This window comes from Trachinotus anak, unplaced genomic scaffold (assembly GCF_046630095.1).
Source record: "Trachinotus anak isolate AG129_WGS33_773 ecotype Australia unplaced genomic scaffold, CSIRO_AGI_Tana_v1 ptg000002l, whole genome shotgun sequence".
In the NCBI taxonomy this organism is placed as follows: domain Eukaryota; kingdom Metazoa; phylum Chordata; class Actinopteri; order Carangiformes; family Carangidae; genus Trachinotus; species Trachinotus anak.
In genome coordinates, this window is record NW_027273853.1 from 7887558 (window position 1) to 7907262 (window position 19705).

The 19705-nt window shown below is 40.7% G+C and overlaps 1 protein-coding gene across 6 annotated transcripts in view; it reads right to left on the reverse strand.

The window, feature by feature from the left end:
• srpk2 (SRSF protein kinase 2) overlaps positions 1-19705 on the reverse strand; it is a 74742-nt gene that overhangs the window by 54542 nt on the left and 495 nt on the right. The window lies entirely within an intron of this gene.

Here is a 19705-nt window from a genome sequence, read left to right on the forward strand (position 1 = left end):
TGACGGTGGATCTGGTCAGACGGTTTGGGTGGACCCATGAGGACCGCCTCAAGACTCTTAGTCTTGTTATTAGTTCATGTCTTATTTTATTTATAATTTGTATCTTGATTGAATATCCAGAGAACAGGCTATATTATAATATGTATCACAATGGCAACGTTAAAATTCATTTAATGTATTACATCATACCATCCACATCACACAAGCTTTCAGATAAAACACTCTGATTAACTGATGTTTCATTTCAACAGAAACACAACAACTCACTTTGTTTTTCTAAATTACAATTTGGTTGAAATCATTCATTTGAATTTTGTAAAACCATAACAAGATCAGACCCTAAAACGTGGACACTGATTTCAGCAACAGCTACTGCAGATCATATTGTTAATAAAATGTCAAAAATAAATTAGTGGCACTGGTGCAAACACTGTAGCCATATCTGACAGATATCAGGGGCATGAGACATGAGAGACAGAGAGACAGAAAACAGAAACACAATGATCCTCTGTCTCCTCTGTCTCCATATAGTCCCACTTTCCAACATAAAAGGACTACATTAGGCACACATGTCTCTGAGCCAAACTATTTGTCCTCATTCTCTGTGAATGTGGGCCAATGGGGGGTAAAGTACACACTGGGTCTCAGCGCAAACCAGACAGCAAAAGGAATATTGAACTAATATTCGAGGAAGCACTCGACTTTGTATTCATTTATTTTCCATACCCAGTTTTGCCAGGGTCAAGGGAGGTGGTGGGGGAGGGAACTGGAGCCTATTGTAGCACAAACTGGATGTAATTCAGGGGGGAAAAAAACACACTGACAAATCACCAGTTCATCAGTAAGACAAACACATCTACATACACTAATGAGGCGATGGGGAAAATTCGCTGGGAGAACTGATCTTATGGGCTCAAATTAGGGTCAATAAGGTTTTCAGCTTGTAAAGTAATGTTCACAAATAATTCCAAAGTTTGTAGTAAAAATAAAACTTTGTAAACCTGTCAAATAAATCTGCATGAGAAGTTTAAAAAAAATAATGTATTCGCTTAATATAAAAATTATTCATGTTTTGAAGTGTGCAAAAGTAAAATCTGGGGAAAAGGTAGAACTGGTATCGGATCAGAACTCGGTATCAGCAGATTTGAGGTATCCTTATTTTGCACAATGCAATTTATTTTCTTTGCGTCTCAAAGCAAAGGGGGAAGTCATGGGTGACAGAACCCCTCAACGAACCCCCCCCAATTAAAATGGGTGCAATGGTACAATCCTGATGTCACCTTTCTATGGGGATAAACCAAGTGAGACTTAAGACCCCCAAAACGGAGCAGCTCATCCACGTGAAAGAAACAAAACATGCACGCATGCTAACAGGTACACAGACACACACACACACACACACACACACACATCCATCCCCACCTCAGGATATTTCACCCAGGTAATCGATTTGCAAATTCAAAGGCTGATTCTCGTTCTATTTTCAAAAGGAGAAGGCGCAAAAGAAGAATAAGAAAGAGGGGGGAGGGAGAGCGATGATGATGACTCTCATGAGCAGATATATTTTGGGAGCCAGTATTGAGGCTGCCGGGAGCTATCTTTAAGCGGCCTACTTCTCCTCACTGGCTGCTGGTGGATGCTGGGGAGGGAGATGGGGTTTATGTAGGCAAACACACACACACACACACATAAACACACAGGTCTGTATTGCTGTATGTATACAATGCACTCAGAGCACAGTCATACAGACAAGTTACAGCAGATTGTGTGTGTGTGTGTGTGTGTGTGTGTGTGTGTGTGTGTGTGTGTGTGTGTGTGTGTTAAGACGAGCAAGATGCTGCTGCTGTAACAGTGACTGTGCTCTTTGTGTCTATGGCCTTGTTGACATTGTCTGCAGAGAAAACACTGCCCCCAAGTGGAAACACACACCATCACATACACGCAATGTGGGTTGTCTTACACATTAGTACACTGTATGAGCGTTTGTGTGTATTGAGAGCAGTCAGTGTACAGATTGATTGACATACTGAAAGCCTCAGGTCTGCCCTCGAGCAGCTAACTGTCTCTGCTACAGACTTCTATATGGAGCAAACCAGCCTACTTTGCAATTCAAACTGCATGAGATAGCCCATGGATACTGGATGTAAATCTGCACGCACGCACGCACACACACACACACACACACACACACACATACATACACATGCACACACAGAAAGCACAAATAAAGCACATGGAGGTTAAGATGCAATGGCTCAATGCATAAGGCACATTTCCTGCTCTTAAAAATGTACTAGAGGAAATTTAAATAATTCACCTGGGCATGTGAGCCTACACGTTTGTATACATATCCAGTGATACAAACATTTCCTGATTTGGTACAAGTCTTTTTTTTTTTTTTTTGGTTTTAGCAGCAAATGTGTTTTACAGAACTGACCAAAAACAACAGAACTGCTTTTGGTCCCAATATTAAAGATGCGTTCAACTAATTTTCTGAGCACGATACTCTGCCTGTGAAAACAGTTCTATAATGTCCTCAGCGGCTCTGAGAAAATTAGTCATGTGACATCACCTGTGTACCGTAGTTTATGCCACATTCATGTCATATAGGGTGGGAGTTAAACATGGGGATGATTTCCTTGTTGAACATAAAGATGCTCTCAACATGTAAACAATGAGTGTTCATGTCACCGAACCACTCAGGACGGTTGAGGAGGGCTGAGGTCCGGGGACTGAAACTACTTTAGCACCATTAAATTTGGGTCTAATGCTGCATCGGAAAGATGGAAATTACAAGCTCCAACTTGTAAAAAATCATTTAAATGCATGGTCAGATTTTTGACTTGACGTCATAGCCACTACAATCATGGCGTCCTCTGTCATGACTGGTAGAAACATGAATATTACAGATGCTACTTAATTACTTTTTATTCATTTACTATTGTATGTGATATATTGATTGTTGATTGTTTACTCTGATTGGCTATTGATGTGAAAATGTTACTACAGGCATCCATATTGTTGTCCGGGTTGATTGTGTGAACTCATCTTGAACGCAACATAATTACCTTGAATGATGGACTTTAGCAGAGCTGAGGCATTGTTTATTGTTTAGTTTTGAGGCACCTCTTTATTATTAAGTCAGATGAATTTATTTTTGTTTTATTTTTATATTTTTACTTGTAGACATCTGTCTCAATTACTACTTGGAAACTGATGTGAATGCTATTTATTCAAGTGATCATTATGATAACTTGATGCAGCGTTAGCATTTTGCTAATAATTTGCATTGTTGGAAATGCAGGAGTAATATTTCTGCATCTTAGGGAATAAGTCAGGATATCTCAACCTCTGCTGCTCTGTTCTTTTTTCTCAATCTGTCCCTTTCAGCCCACTCTACATTTTACAATTATATGACAATCTTTAACGGGCACATAAACAATTTTACTCATTAAAGTCAGTTTACTATTATGGAGTAAAACTCCCCCTGTATTCACCTCTACCCCCTCGCCTGCACTCTGAACTTGTGTGATTCTGTGTTTATGAAAGTGAAATATCAAATCACAGGAATTCCCCTTCAACAGTTCACACAGTTCATTCTTTAGTGATAGGACGGAACAGTTTTTTTCAAAACTATGGTTTTTAGGTCACAGAAAACTGGCTTCCACAGCTAGTCTGTAATACATATATATATATATATATATATATATACACACACACACACACACACACACACACACACATATATATATATATATATATATATATATATATATATACATATACATATACATATACATATACATATACATATAAAGTTAATATTGTAACCATTCATCCAGAGCCTCGGTTCAGCAGGAAAAGCACAAGTGAAAGTAATAATATCAATTACTTCTCTTTTCTAATTAACTTTAATTAGTCGGGTTGACAAGATCTGTATTTCAAGAGTCATTCATAGTCAGACAACCACACAACCGGCATACAAGAACAAAATCTCTCATGCCAGACAACCAGGTGACAAATAGACTTCATAAAAACAATTACATGAGTCATAAACCAGTCATAAACATCAAATAAAAAAGCTTTAAAATCTCTGGTGAGAATAAAAGGCTCTGTGCAGTTCTTCCATTTGTCTATAACCTGTTTGATGTGTACATATGACTTACTGTATAATGTTAAAATGGCTATAATCTATATTTTTATAATAACAATGAATCAAATGACAATGTGAAAACAATGTGACAAAGAAAAATGGGGTGGCACATAAAGAATGAACCCACAAAGAATCAGCACTGCTCTCAAAGTGTAATTTATGGCAGAGGCAGGTAGCTGGTTTCAGCAAACATGCTCTTAAAACCCTCTGTTCACTTCCTGCTCTGCACCAAACAGCAGATACACACAGTTAAAGATTAGCTGCTGAACATACTGGAGCATTTAGCAGCTAAAGAGCCCGATATTTCCCTCAGGAGTTGGGAGAGACCCAAAACGGTGCTAAAAGAGAATGAGTAGTGGAGTTAGATTAAGCTGGGGCCCAGAAACACAACCCAGATGAATGAACCGTAACTGCTACATGTGTAAATAAGCAACTGTCATATCTACATAAAAGGTGATGATATTGTAATGCTGTGTCAGTTACTGCAGGTTTGAGTAGTTACTGGATCATGCACTTGTTCTATTTAAATGTCCTAGTAAGCCATGACAGTGACCTAGCCTGCACAACATCACTGTCCTGGAACTGGCTAACCTAAATGCAATGCAGCGATTAATAATGATATTAATGCTGGAACATGTCAAAATGTCTGCTGTTAAAAAAAAAAAGGTCAATGTCCAAACATCTGGACAAATCATGGGCTTGAATTTAACTCATGGCCTTTGTCTTGAATCATTCCAGTCTCATCCTGTTACTCATGTTATTTAATCTCTTTCTCCCTTCACTACACTCTCTCTCACTCTCTCTCTCTCACACACACACACACACACACAAAGAATAGTTACTGGTCAGTGTTGAGTGCTTGTAATTCATCCAGACATACACAGGTAAGCACCTTGCACTTTCTCTGCCTCATTACCCTGGGGAACGCACTCTACAGCAATATGTTTGAATGTCTGCACTTTGCAAGCTAAAGCAGGAGAGTGCTGCTGTGGTGTATGTGCAGTAAGTGGGTGAGGGATGGGATACATATACTGTTTACCCCGAAAATGCTGTGAGATGAGCAGTAGTAATAGCTCCACTTGGTTCTCTGTGAGCTAAGTGGTGTGTGTTTAATTGATGAAGGCGTGACCCCTGCCCTCTCTCTTCCTGCACTCTGACCTCATGTGAGGCAGCTGCTGACATGTCACACGTGGGGTTGGGTGTCACTTAACACCAAGCTCACCCACAAAATGGCCGACCTCATGTTTTTTTACACCTTTCACCTCAGTAATGGAGGACAGGGCTGGTCCAGTAACAACACATAGCTGAGATGAAGGCGTTTGTGTGATTAATGCACTGCATACATACAGAATTTAAGAGATCAGATGCCATTTTACTATATTTTTTGAAAACATGACTCAAGAATTGATTGAAAATTAAAAATTAGATATCTGTCTGTGCGTTGACTGACTCGCATAAAACAACAAGCCTTGTATTCATCTTGGAAAATACAAAGAGCCTTAAAACTATTGATTTCAATAGGTAAACACAAGGTCAGAGCTAAAGTATTCAGTCATTTCCAGCATGACCAAAAGAAAAAAAAAAAACAAAACAAAAAAAAACAGTAGGTAGGAGTGCAGCACCTACAAAGAATCCTTTCACCAACTTGGACCAACAATCCCCTCACAAACCTTGCACAGGAGAACCCTCTATTGGACAGAATGAGGATTACACTCATGAGAGTCAAACCTGCACACAATGCTTCGGTCTTCAGTTGATACAAAGCATTCATAACGAGTTACAGGGCACAGGGGAGCGGTAAACAGCAACACTTTGGGAGGCCAAACAAGCATAAACAGTAAAATAACAAGGTGGGTTTTTTTTTAATACTGTCATAAATCATAGGGGGCGGAGAAAATAGTTTTGGCTGCAAGATGAGGGGGCGTTCAACAATGAGCGCCCTGTGTGTCCAGCTACAGAGTACGGTGATCAGCCCTGCAGCATGGAGGAGAGAGCAGGCAGGCCTGTGGTCACCAGCGAGCATTATGTCAGCACAGTGAATGTGTTAATTCACTTTGCAGGACTGCTGCTGTAATGGGACTGAAATACACTGAGACTGGTGGTTAAATGTCTCTACAGGACTAAATGTGAGATTACAGCCTTCAAGTTCAAGCTAAATGGGGCTTAACAGGAGTCACACCAAAAAGGCAGCCAAGAGCAGACTGGAAAAATACACCTCACAGCTGGAAAAACACGCTACTGAAGTCCAGTGCGACTAACAATGAAACTATCAATGAAAATAAAACCCAAGTTGTAATGAACCACAATTCTTCTTCAGGACAGATGTAAATGACTTTAATTTCACATTATATGTGTAAAATCTGTCCTTGAGGCTTCCTGTTGTCTCAAAAAGCGGTTAAAGTGTTGAAGGCTGAGAGGCTAAAGCCATGCTAGTTGCTTTGTGAGGTCATACAGGCAGAGCAGTGAATATCTGGTGAAATACTAATACCAGCACTGCCAACATGCACACAGTGATAATGCTAACATGCTGATGTTAATCAGGTAGCTTAGTTTAGCAAATGACAAGTACCAGCTATACTATTTACCATGTTCTCCATCATGGTTTAGTTGATCAGCTGTTAATCAGTTGCTAATTTGCACTTCACACAAATGTATAGCTGAGGCTTATGGGACTGTCACAAAGAAAAGTGCCTGACAAACTGAAATGTTGATGTGACAATGATGCTGGATGACCAAATTTATAATAAACCATCCTGACAGGAACATGAATGTCTGCACCAAATGTTATGGCCATCCAACCAACAGTTGATATTCTGTGACCGAGCCACGCTGCTAGCGAGGCTACAAATTAAGAACATGAACCTGTAAAAATGTATACTGAATTAAACAGAAAGTGTGCTAAACTGATTTGAGTGGAACTGAAAAGACCATTAATTATAAGGCTTTTATAATAAACATAATGAGAGAACACATAACATCTTGTTTTTTGCAAATACTGCATTTGACACTGAATACATGCAACACTAGCAGCAGCACTCAGTGTAAAACTATTACTTTTTTTTTGTTTGTTTGTTTTGACATTAGTACAGAACAAGAGCCATTTATCATAACAGAAGTTTTGTTTGGTTCATTTGATCCAACCCACATTTTTATTCATGATTTTTATTCATGAGTACGTTACTACAATCATAAAATGCAGATGCTTCTACAGTAGATCTAACAAGAATTTTCAGGCCAGGTTTTTGAGATGGTGCTAGACGACAACACCAGACTGCTCAGTGTAGCCAGTTACTCAATGTTTACAATGGCGACAGCAGCCATGATAGAAAGAAGCTGATGCATGGACTGTGACGGACACACACATATACGCAGAGAGTACATACACACACTCTCCAGAGATCTGGGTTAGTGTGCTGCAGAGATACTTAGACAAACAAATACCTTGTGGCTAGATTGCAAACATGAGGAGCAGTGATTACAGCCAACACAAGCAATTCAATACCATAGGAATGAGTATTGATTCTGCCCTGTTGTACCTGCGGCTGCATTCATCATATATTCTCTGTGATTATTGGTAAGTAAAGGGAAATGTTTGAATGTATTATACTCTGATCCACCAAAGCACACAGACATCATGAGCAGCATCTTGGTATCTCATCATCATAGGCCTTCTCCTGCTTGTTCTGACTGAGACTGTATCTACATTTTCCATGGTGCTTTGGGTCTGTGTTTAACTTTTCCTATTTTTAAAGGGGGCAATTACTTTAAATCAATGCTTGTAGTTCATTTTCTGCAGGAGCTATTAACCGAGCAGTAAGAAGCCACAAAGGAGCTGGATTGGACATTAAGTGATCTGCAGCATCACGCTTTCCGGAGGTGCACAGTACAGATAGTGACAACGCAGACAAGAATATGCAAAACTGATGAAAGAGAAGATGTAATTTTTTCACAATTTTCACAAACCCATTTTTTCCCCCCTCACTTGTACAATGTGAGTCTGACTAAAATCTCTCTACAAAGAAAACCAAGCAGCAGCAGACAGAAGTTGATTAAAAAAACAAAAATGCAGATACATCCATCCATATAACCATAGCAGTAAACTCTTCCTCTCCATGTTCAGTCATTTAAAAATAAGTTACTTTTATTTATCTAGTTCAACTAAATTTAAAAGATTATATTGCTCCTAAGCTGTAGAAGGTGCTGCAACATCAACACCTATGTTAGAATCATCCCCAATTAGTAGTCTGTCATAAATGGGGCTGTAGAGTATAACAGCAAGTATGCTGGCTTTGCACTTCAGTAAAACTGTATAAAACTTTTAGGAGGAGTCACACAGAAAAGGCAGTGGCAGTGTTAAGAAATATAAAACTAAAGCTGCCAGCACCACCCCAGTTTCTTTCCTGTCTACAGTGGTGTGAAAATTTTAAATGGGGTGTTATACTGTCTGCTTACTTGTCTCAAGGCTCAGTTAAAAACAAACAGACAGTACTTTGGCAAGAATAAAATGTATACAAACCTAGCATGATTTATATACAGAGAAAGAGTGTAGTAAAAGAAAATTTTTGAAGGTTGAAATAATTTGAAACCTCAACAGAACATCCTTCAGAAATGCAACTTCATGAGAGCAGTTCCTCCTTCTCTATTGGCCAGAAGGTGGCAGCGGAGGTTACTGTGCTTGCTGTGCAGGGTTCAGCCTCCGACTGTGATAAGCTCCTGTCCTCACAGAATTACATGCCCTATTAATGTCTTCCCTTGCTCCACTACTGATGACCCACTGGCCTGCAACTGCAGAACTCAACCACACTCCGGAAGCATTGCAAGAGAGAAACAAATCCTGTTGTTCCTTGTCCCTCTCCGAACAAATCCTATTTGGACCACACACACCCTCAATATGGGAATCCCTCCTTTTCATTCACTCTCGCTCTGTCTCCTCATTCAGTCTGATCGACTTGGTAGATTTGCTCAGATCTTGTGCTTTCCTGGCTAACGTTCTGGGAAAGCAAGAGGAAATCCTGAATGAGCTCAACCCCCCCACCGGTCATCTAGTTTGAAAAATTGAGCAAAATCCAATGGAAAAATCCACCCTGTGGGCCCCCGAAACAAGCCAATAGACAAGTAGATTTAAGGAGCAATTCATACAATGACAACAGATTACAGTACTGGCAGGCTTAGTAAGAGCTGTGCAGCAGTCAGAGCTAAAAAGGAAAAACTTTACCTCTATGAAGTCCAAAGGCAACCTGGTGGCTCCCAGAACCAGCACACCTACCTAACCATTGAAGAGGTGAGTTTAAACTAGGAACTTCTTCTCAGGAGCTCCCACTTCAACACCTACAGGAGTGGCCTACTTCTACTCGATATTCAATTAGCCAGTCTGCCAGCAATAATACTGGCACTGTGGCCACCAGGGAGAATATCATTTTCCACTCAGACACCACAGAGGAAGCAGCTAATATCATATTACAATTCAGTATATAATAATTAATGATCTCTGCGAGGCATAGCCAGTCTCTCAGTATGAGACAGTATGAGGCTATGTCCATAAATCTCACTTCTCCTCCTGCTTGGAATATTTATGATAAGACTGTAGGATACAGACAGAAAAAGACTCGGACATAAATTTTGTCAGTTTTGCTATTTGCAGCTGAACGTTCATGTTAAGAATTTGTACGCTTTGTTCATTGTCTATGACGCTGTATCTAAAGTCTTTTCTTCTGATTAAAGCTGCACCCATCAATATTTTTATATTCACAATGCATGCTGCAGCTGTTCCTCTCAGCTCTACTAGTGTTTCCACTATATACTGCGACATGTCACCACTTTAAAATTATTGCTGCTGCTGCTGCTTCAAAATCCTATGACTTTTCATGAACTCGCAATTCCACAGCTTTCAATTTGAAACGAGGGATACAGGCAGTGGAGACACGTCCATGCATCCATGCACGCCCCCGATCCAGACTGATGGCTATGGTCTTAGAGGCCGAGAGCGAGAAAGGAGAAATAAGAGAAAAAGACAGAGAGGCTAAACAAGAGAAAGCAGAGCTCTACAGTGCGAGCATTTCACTCGTGTTTTTGCGACTAAAAATAGATGTGTACCAACTGTAAGAAGTGTTTAGGAGCACTGTGTGCAAATGAAAAGTATTACAAAAATACAGCCCAAGCAGCCTCTTGGGTTGATAAAAAAACAACAATGATGACATGATCACTGCTCTGAACTAATGTTGTCATCTGAAAAAAATCAGCAGATCCACTTGTCAGCGCCACAGTGGACATCTGGCTGAGCTGAAAGCGGGCCAGACGACTTGCCTACAAAAGCAGTATCCCACTGAATAAGCCAGTGAAAACTGGCTAGTGACAGTGAAATATTCACTGGGTGCAGTGGTGACTGACTGAGTTCAGACACTGAGGCTGGAAAGATACACAGGTTCACTAAGCTGAGTGTCGCTTTTGGTCCAGTCCTAGAGAAAACAATGTCTATGGAGCGTTTTAGCTTCTTTTAGCTAACTGTTTTGGTTTCCCAGCCCACAACTTTTCTGTTCTGGGCTACGCTCGATGCTCTCGTCACTTCAGTCCCATTTCAAGCAGCAGTTCATAAACCCCCTGTATGCTAACTACCCAGCATCAAACTTAAAGACAAAGTTAGTGCCTAGCTGATGAACAATGGAGCAATTAGCGACTAAAGAGTCAGATATTTCCCTCAGGAGCTGGTGCAGACCACACACAGACCTAAAACAGTGTGAACTTTGCACTTAAAATCATCAAGTGCCCAGAAACACGTTACTCAAAACAAATGCGAATGTTGTCCCTCTGGATGTGCAGTGGACTGCTTGCTAACACCTTACCTATGTCAAGATAAGTACATGGCAGCTTGTTGTGTTCCTCCCAAGTGGCCAAAAAATACTACAGGTTTAAAGCGTTACACTGGGATTTGAAGTGTTTTTAAAATGAGCAGTTTGTATTTGATATGTCATGGGCTTGAGGGCAGGTAATTAATACAGCTGAACTGTCAGTGTAAAATCTAGCACTGCAGGCCGGCTTGAAATTAGTTTCACCTCACAATCCTGACATGACAGACAGTGGGTGTGTCCTAACAATGAACTCAAAAAACACAAACACATCTCTTTCTCTGCTCCCTTTCCTGTGCAGAGCTCCTTTACAGGAAACTGTATAAATTGTTGTAGTTCAGGTCTGACTTGTAACGATGTGACTCAAACACTGGATACATAACAAACATAAACCAAACAGAGCTGTAGCAAGTCTGCGTGGGTCACATTTTTACATAAATGAGCATTTTGATTTCTCCACTCTGATTCCTCATCCAGCTGCTCGCCATTCAATGACCTATGTGCTTTATCCCTTGTGTCCAACACAGCAGTTTTTGCAAACCCTCATTTCCTGCCTTCAGCTGCCCTGTGGCATCCTCTAATTCACTCTCTCCACTTTCCTTACTCACTCTCTCCATCCTCAGCTTTGCTGTCGCTATTGGTTGGCCAGAAACATGCTCACACATATGCAAACTCTCCTTTTCACTCTCTCAGTCCTCCTCCCTCCCTCCCTCCTAGTCTCTCTCTTTATCTTGTGCTCCACCTCTCTAGCTTCCAGAATGCCTCTCTCTCTCTCTCTCTGCTTCTATCTCCCCCTTTTCATCTCCCACTCTCTCCCTCTCTCTCTACATGCAGCTCACATGCTCGGCGCTCAGCGCCCACCATCAGCTCCATGCAGCCAGGCTGCAGTAGTGATGAAGGAAGCGTTACTGGCTGAGCTGAACAAATCTGCTTGCCAAAGATCAACTCTCTGAGGACATCTGGCTAACTCAAGCCACAAGGCCACTGGTGTTCATCCACAGATAGTTGGACTTATGTGTTCCTCTGGGAATCAGTTCAATTTATTAACAGGACAGCCAGTCTGGAGCATTCACTTACCACCTCCTAATCAGTAAAAGTTCATTTATCACAAAAAAAAGAGCATTATTAAATACATAAATACTGAGCAACTGAACCCAGAGTCTGTCTAATACTAATACTTTGTGCTCTTTCTAAGATTTACATCAGAAGGACAGTACCACTTGTATCTCTGTATATTCAATATGAAGCTGGATAATACAGCAGGTTAGCTTAGCTTACAGGGTGGTTATGTTCCATTGGTGAGCCACAGAGGTGCTGGTAGGTGGATTTTGTTACCTTTGCACCACTAACATTAGGATGGTGGTTTCCCTTTGTTTCTAGTCTTCATGCTAAGCTGAGAAAAACAAGCTGCTGGCTCCAGCTTCATATTCAATGGACAGACTTGTTAGTGGTGTCGCTCTTCTCATCTAAATCTTGGCAAGAAAGAGAATAATTTCCCAAAAATATGTCTTCCATATTGTAAATAACAGTATTCAGAAAACTGAATTTGTGAAGTGATTGTAGATGGAAGGCTTAAAAAATGTATTCAAGAAATATTGAGAATCTGTATGATATTGCTATAGTATATGTTAATTTATTGTTGTAAGTGGTGGTTATTTTCGTACATATAACTGTATATCTGCTGACAGACCAAAATGTCATGTATTATACCTGCTTTAGTTTTACAAATTCACAAAAGTATGAACTCGACAAACTATTTCCGTCTTGACAAACTCCAGCTTCAGCTCGCTGCCTGGCACCAGTGAATAAACCCTGTCTCGACTCTGCACAGTGCTGCAGCCGGCTGCCTGCTCTCATCCTCAGTCAAAGACTAGAGGGTGGGCAAAACCCCCACTGAAAATCAATGCAGTTTACAGTGCAATGTGTGGGAACATTAGTCAGGTTAGAGTCAGCTCATTTCAGAAGGGTCTCTAGTGCTACGTCGGGTGCTGCAAGCTGACAGATATACACCCCGAGAATATATATTGGCATTTAAACTCACTGGTGCTCTGTCTGGAAAAGTTATGACTAATGAATGCTATTCTTCTGGTGTTGCTTTATATCCCTGTCACACTCACAACCCCAACATGTTTTGGTATGCTGATCCAGAGCCATTTAATCAAGGAGGTAATTCAAAGTCTCAGCCTCTGAAATGTGCAAGGACCTGTCATCTTCTAACAGGAAACGTAGACACATTAACGATCGGTATTCCAGGAGGCTGAGCAAACACTCTTTAATCAAGGCTTACACCAGGTCAAAGGTTAATGAGAGGGCTATTTGCTGAACTCTTCTGAGTAGCCTCCTTCAATCATACGTACCATTAGCTGCCATATGAAAAAGGCCGTGGTATAAAAAAAAAAAACGTTATTCTTTTGGAGTAATAGGTGTCAACTCTGCTCTGCCATTGTTGTGCTTGTAATCATGGAGACTAGGACTTGCTCCGTTGCCCTGTTGTTATTGCTACTGGTCTACTGGAGTCATGCAGCCAGCATTTCTATGGCAACAATGCACAACAAAGGGCATGATGGTCCATTTCTTTGGGTAACAGCCTAAACTCAATAAAGAGGGAGATGATAAAGTGAGAGAAATAAATGTGAAGGTGTAAAAGCTATGATCCGTCACTAAACGGATCCTGTCAGAGGAAAATGAGTACAACTGTTTTGTTGCTGCTCCTGCAGCAACAAAACAGCAACAAACAGCAACTGTTAACGGCAACAAAACAGTTAGTTAAACAATTCCTAGGAAAGAGGACGATCTACATGTAGTTCTCCGTGGACTACTGCATGGTCACAGTTAAGTTTGTTTGAGCTGATGTTAAGATGTCTGTTAATCATCATTTGACTACAGGATATACTTTTTGCTTCTGACCTTTTTTCTTACAAAGCCCTTTGAGACAAATCTGTAGTATCAGGTAAACAAAACTGACTTGACTTGAGTATCTATAAATCTACATAAAAAGGCACAACATCGACACAGGAGTCCCTTAGATTTACTCAGCGGGACAGTTTACAGTTCATCTCACTAGAGATCTCTGAATGATAGTGATGCTTTTTTTATATCACCTATCAAACCTGGCTTGTCAGTTCTTGTTACATGTGATTATGTTATTATATGACTATGTTATATTATTATCAACATAAAATTTAAAAAAGTAAATTCAAACATTACCAAGTTCCAGCCTTTCATATGTGAGGATTTGTGTTTGTTGAAAAAAAAAGAAAAAAAAAAAGCGGAATGAAGATGTTTCCTTGGGCTTTAAGGCACTGTGATGGACATTGTTCACGGATGGATGGATCAAGATCAAGAAAATAATCTACAGATGAATCGATAATGAAAATGTGGTTGCAGCCCTTTAAGAAAGTGTGTAGCCATTGACTAGTATAAGCGGATGCTCCAGGATTGGGAACCATTGTTAGACAATGCTACATCTAGAGTATTACTTCCCCAACCTGTTGGGCCATGCATAACAACTCAGAGGGTTTGGTTCTTCTCTTTTGGCCTTTGGGTTGGGACCATGTGAGTAAGAACATGTTAGACTAATACAGTCTCTCCCTCTTTCTCACACACACAGACTGAGAAGCAACAGCCAGATCAGAAAAACAACAAATCTTTTGATCTGAAATAAAGTGATAATATCAGGTTACTAGATGCAGGCAAGAACCTAAACATCAAAGGGCAACAAAAGCAAAAGATGGATGATGAAGACAGATCGCGTAACAAAGTGAACTAGGTGTGAACTTTCTTTCATGTTCAAAGTGTCTCCTACTGCTCCAGCTACAGACCTTGCACACATCTATACCTGCAGACACACACAGAGGAGCACGTTATTTACATTATTTGCATTAATATTATTTACAAGACACAAGTAGTGGCTTTGAATTTTGCTGTCATTGCCCCAGCCTGGTGCGTGGTGTGTGATCAGCACATTGAACAGAGGTGATAAAAGCTGGAGAAAGACTTTTACGACCAGACTTGTGGCTGCAAGGCAAATAGATTGGTTTCTTTGCTTATAAACATGGTCTGCTCAGCAATTCATGCAGCTGTGCTCAAACATGTGACTCATCCACTGCTTGTGCTGATCATCTAAAAAGGTCAAGACAACACTGAACATGTGGCCCCTCACAAACCATGCCGTTCGCCTCTGGGTGAATCAGCGATAAATATGACACATTGCTTTTGAATCTGTGAAACGTGAGATTGAAAAAAAAAAAAAAAAATCCTGAAACACAGTGCTGAGATGCAACATACCGCCTGTCAGTATCTGATCAATAGTGTCTGACAAGTAAGACATTCCTCATCCATTGTTCCTGAACAGATAATAATGAGATTCAGTAAATAAACATCACTGTCAATGTGCCATCACTTGAGTGAATTTACAGATACAGTTTTTACCTTGCCTTATATAATTCTAGCTGTGCTGTCTTTTGCTAGTTTTACATGAACCCAGCATGTTTCATCATGCTGGGTTCATGTTTCATCATTGGCCTGTTTTTTTCCATGTTTCATAAATCATAATCCACAACAGCTCAGGTAATAACCTGATACAGGTTCATATTATTACATCAAATTTCTATTTTCTATTACCAATTCATAAACAAGACACAATCAAATGGTTGTCGACATATCTCAAAACCAAAACTGTCAATCTGCTGGTGGTGCTACATTAAATGCCAGAGAATCATTAAAGGCAGTAGGATTTTTCCTCTGGGCACCATGAATGTCTGTACAAAATTTCATTGCAAACCATCCAGTGGATCTCGGGATCTTTCAGTCTGGACTCTAGACCAAAGAGATGGACCGACTGGTGGACTTCAGAGCCACACCACCAGTGTGGCTAAAAAAACAAAAGCAAATTGACCTCAATCCTCCAGGTACAGTACGTGATGCATTTAATGGACAAGCAAGCATGACTGCCCAAACAGTGAAAAGACCAACAGTGCTCATGCTTTCTGGACAACAAGACTAGGTATGGCTGGACCGTGTATGGGTGGCGCCCGCTACGGGAAACAACAACAACCTCAGAGCAAGGAACCTACACACTGAACATGTCAAGTTTCTATTTAGGTTTTGATAATGCAATCGCACAGTAGACATGTCTTTGCTGTCGTTTGTGGCATCGTCTTCACAGGGAATTAGACACACAGAGCAAGAGAGCAGGAACATTAGCAGTTATCTTAACTGCTACGAAACTAGCAGATCTGAACAGCATGTAAACGCAAGCATTGAAACGTTGGATGACTTTGAATTTGAAATGGTTACAGGAAGCGCTGAATTTGTATTCATGCGTAATGCAGCATTTTTAACAGGGAGCACATCAAAATGAGGTATCGCTTTCAAATACTGGCATGATCAATTACATATATCAAACAGAGGGAATTAGAAATAAAGGGATGCCTGAGGAAACACAGTCATTAAGAACTGTTGTGGATTTGCTGTAAACGCTCCCTGATGATGTTTTTTTTGAAAGAGCAACGGCCAATGGTAAAAAATACATCACTTGGCCAGCCAACCAGTGGTGTAATTTGACCACTCAACTTTATCACTCAGTCAGTCAGTCAGTCAGTCACGATTGTTCACGGATGTAGCGCTGGCCCGTGGCCGATGCAGCCAAGGATAACTGATCTCTGGAAAGTGCAGAGCATAAACATCACTTCTCTGCAACGAGTGACTCAGACCACAATCTGGCTCCTAAATATTAAACAGTAATGAAGACAAAAAACATGTATAAATACATCTCATGGCCTTGGCCCTTGACTTGGCCTTATAACGTCTCTTTCTGGGACTGTTTTGGTGTGCATAAACTTTGATTGTCAGTTTTGTTGCATCTATGCTGGTGGCCAAGCAATTTAAAGGGCTGGCCATGACTTGCAAAGTCTCTTTTGTAGCATGTCAGCCCGCATCTCTCTCTCTCGTAATTTCCTGTTATGTCTCTACTACTGACTCTATTAAAAGCATAAAATGCCCCCACCCCAAAAGATACGTACAACTATGTATTTTGTTGCACCTGTTAGGGCGGGGCAACTTATATCTTTTCTTATCTTATTAGCACAGACTTTAGTGACCGCACATAAGCCCCGGCCTGAATCAGTTATATGATGCTGGTGTAAGGACAATGGATATACATCACTTTGCAAATATCATATCGCACACATCAACACCCCTAGGTGTTCCTCGTAAAGTCCTCAGCAAGGCACCTTGATGTGTTCCCCTTGTGTTTGTTAGCATGTGTGTTTGTCTGCCAGACTGAGTGAGGTCAGGTCAGATGTCACGCAATCGGGTGGTGAGATATGATAGACATCACTTACGGCTGGGAATTTTTATCCTTGTGCATGAATGAATGAGCTCAAACATGGGAAGTTGTATCAGCTTCAATCAGAAGAGATCAAAGTCAAGTGACGAAGAATTGACTGAAGGCTACCTGAGCTGAGTCTGTACTCCACTATTCACCTCAGCACATAATGACGTGTGTTTGTTGTGGTTTCTGAACACAAAGCCTGTGTCAGCTGTGTGAAGCTCTTCAGCAGGGCCCACAAGTGAATCTGGATCAACGCAGATCCCAACCTTTAAGAATGAACTCTCTCTTAGAAAGCAATGTTTTTGTAAAATAGGTCAACTATTAGAAAGGGAGAGATGGAATCATTTAAGTCCAAAATTTTAGTATCAGATTTATCAATCTTAGCATTGGCTTTAAAAGAAGTATAATTTGGGCCATAATTATAACCACTCATAGCATTATTTCAAATTATACATCTGAATAAGCAGTATTGACTGGCATGGGTTACGGCTAAAGATAGAACGGTAGAAATTCTTCTTTGATTTTGGCCCATATTAGTCACTGCTGAGGTAATTGTTCATCAGCCTTAATTACAGTACCTTTGCTGCAATTTAAATTCAGTCCATCTGGAAATTCAAATAATCAAATACTGAGTCTGATCTTTTTTGGAACACACATTGCTTTAGAGTACGTCACTGGCTTCATTGTGGAGCTGAAACATCTGATTGATAAGCAAATAAACAAGACATTATAAATAATATCATTTAAATCATTGATAAAGCAAAAGCACCAAACATTTCATTGTTCTAGTGTCTAAAATATAACAATTTGGGGCTTATATTTTTGATTGTTGGCTCCAATTAATGATGATTTCTATTATCAATTAATTTGAGATTTTTGTTTTATTATTAATCGCACCATCATTTAGTTTTATTGTTGTTGTTGTTGTTGTTGTTGTTTTTTGTTTTGTTTTCAAAACATTAAAAAAAATTTGAAAAGATGCCCCCCACAAATTTGCAGAGCCAAATGTGACATCTGCAAATGTCAAATGACAAAGAAAAGCAGGGACTGCTCTCATTTAAGAAGCTGAAATCATAAGGTTTGATTTTCTTTCACTGGTTTTGCTTGAAAATTGACTGGTGATTAATTGATTATCAAAATAGTTCCCTTTTATTCGGCTCTTTAATCAGCAGATTAATCAATAATGAAAATACATTTTAGTTTCAGCCCTCCTTCATTGTAAACATCATCACGAATAGTCTTGAATCAAGAGCTATCTTATCAGTCACTCATTTTCCCTGCCTGCTTAATCCCCCTCTGGGTTAAGCCCTGCTGTATATATCCCAGCATACACTGGGCAGCAGGCAAGACCACATCCACAACAGGACACCAGTCTCAGGGCTACCACAGGAGTCTTTTTTTTTTTTTTTACTTTGAAGACAGCTGCTTCTCGAAAAAAAAAATAAAAATCCTGAAATAGGTAGCAGGTGTAACGATTTCTCCACTGACATAATGGTTTCATGTTTTAAGATAGAGTGTGGGAATAACCGAATTTATGAATGGACACTTTTTACACACGTCTGTTCGCTGCATATTTGAAAAAAAAATAATGATAATAATTTTTTTTTGTCTGGTTTTTGTGGAGGTGTCAGGGAATTCCAGCACATTCCAGCACCCGGCACCGAGCAGCCCCCTGGGGTGGTCGCACCATTGGTATCACCTAACCGATGCCTTCTTCTTCGGCTGCCGCTGACGTCGCTCCAATAGCATCATGCCATGAAGAAAGCCCCCACTCCCCCCACTCCTATTCGCATGCACTTTACAGAGCCACTGCGCTGCTCACACGCCAGCCCGCCGCAACCCCTCACGCCCGGGACATCATACCCGTGCATCTTCCCTGCAAGCCCGCCTCACAAAACCAGACGCACACATACACATGCAGACCAGGAAGCAATGCTCTGACGGATTCAAGAAAAGTTACATAATCAAACAATGTGTGAGAGATTCCCAGATAGGTGATAAATGGAGGGGTTTTACTCCCTATCAGTCTGGCACAGCCTTCACTGCTGCGAAGGGGCCAAGGAAATGAGCTGTCACATCTGTCAAACCTCCTCCTGCAACCCCCAGTGCAAAAATCAATCAAGAGGTCATCAGCGCTGGAGAGGCGAAATAACCTGCAGAGCTGGAGAACCGTGGATGCAAATGTTGCTGTGAGTCAAGTCTGGACCTGTGGGGACCTCGGCGTCCAGATACTCCGTCTGAGTCCTTACACGTAAACGGCAACTTCCCACGCTCCTCAGTAGCCAGTCAGTGGGATGAAAATACACGCCTTTTGCCATATGTGCGCACAGTCTATACCGCCGACGCACCGGCAGCAGCGCCGGCGTCACACGGAGA